This window comes from Pterocles gutturalis, unplaced genomic scaffold (assembly GCF_000699245.1).
Source record: "Pterocles gutturalis isolate BGI_N339 unplaced genomic scaffold, ASM69924v1 scaffold22963, whole genome shotgun sequence".
Lineage (NCBI taxonomy): Eukaryota > Metazoa > Chordata > Aves > Pterocliformes > Pteroclidae > Pterocles > Pterocles gutturalis.
Window position 1 is genome coordinate 78,409 of NW_010119610.1, and position 1,712 is coordinate 80,120.

A 1,712-nucleotide genomic window follows, 5' to 3' on the forward strand; every position below is an offset into this window, starting at 1 on the left:
TCAGAGGGCTGGAGCACCTCCCCTATGAGGACAGGCTGAGAGAGTGGGGGTTGTTCAGCCTGGGGAAGAGAAGGCTCCTTAGAGCAGCTTCCAGTGCTGAAAGGGGGCTACAGGAGAGATGGGGAGGCACTCTTTATCAGGGAGGTAGTGAAAGGAAAAGGGGTAATGGGTATAAGCTAAAAGAAGGTAAATTTACACTAGACATTAGGAAGAAATTTTTCACTGTGAGGGTGGTGAGGCAGTGGCCCAGGTTGCCCAGAGCAGCTGTGGATGCCCCATCCCTGGAGGGGTTCAAGGCCAGGCTGGATGAGGCTTTGGGCAACCTGGGCTAGTGGGAGGTGTCCCTGCCCATGGCAGAGGGTGTCGTCACTGGATGGGCTTTAAGGTCCCTTCCCACCCAAACCATCCTGTGATTCTATGATTCTATGACTGCTCAGGGGGTATTTGGGTATGTGGGTATTTATAATGTTGTCCTGGGCAGAAGGACATTGGGACTATTATGCCCAACCAGCTCTGAATTCACCCCTTTTTTCTTTCATCAGCCATGCCCTTCTTACAAGATGAGGTGAGTGTTGTAATGACGTTGTCACTTTTTTCCATATTCTTCCCCATTCTGTCCCTTGCGCCCTGACCCTTGTTTTTAGCTCTGCGTGTGAATGGCTCTCACCAGGGCTCAGCAAGGTCTCTCAGACCCATGAGCAAGGCCTCCTCGCAGGTGGATTAGCTCCAAATGCGCGGTCCCCTAGCCAGAGCTGTGCAGCCTCCTGGGGACCAGACTAGACAAATCCACTTTGTCTCACCTGCAAAAGTTGACCATTTCTGTTCCTGTCCCCCCAGGCCCTCCCACGATGGTGTCACCTTAGTGAAAGGCTAGCCTCTGGACAACCCACAGGAGCACTGCTGCTGATTGCCTTTGGATCTGCTTCCCCTTCTGCCGTGGCCTCTCCAGCATGGACATTTTAGTGCTGGAGGGAAGAGGACTCGGTCCTGCCCGTGCAGGGCTGCAGTGCAGGAGCAGGTGGTAACACCCAAGCCCCTTGGACTTGGCACTGGAATTGGCTGCTAGCTCTGAAAGCAAGAGGATCTTGGACCTCTAGGTGCCAGCTCTCTGCACTCATCCTTCCTGGGGCCACACAGGTCCTCCAGTTTCCCTCCTGATAAATTTAATTAGCAGCCTACCCTGTTACCTCATACTTGAGATAAGCAATTAATCCCATTGCCAGGTGCTGTCACTGCCAACAACTCTGACAGCATTTGGAGAGCAGAGGATAGAAATGCAGAAGGGAAAACAGGGTTAAATGAGATTAACTGAAGGGGAACGTGGTGCTCAGACAACTTCTGGGACATGGAGTAAAGAGCTGTCAATAAAGGAAGAAGTCACAATGCAAATGTTCCTGTTTAACCCCATCATTATCCACAGCACAGAAACAGAAGCAGACGGCACAAGCCTGCAAAAGCATCCCCCCACTGCTAATGGCTTTTAGCTCAGTCCCCGTGCCACCAGCTCGACCAGCACCCTGCACCTCACCAGCGACTCAAGGAAACCAACTGGGTCACACATGTCCCCAACGCAGGCACCGCTGCTCCGGCCTCACAGCTGGAGGTGCCAGGACCCCAAAACCCACATCCCCGACACCAGTGCTCCCCAGAGGTGCCCCCCAAGCCACCTCATCTGCCTCCCACCTTTGGCCCGGTCTCCTTCAGACACAATC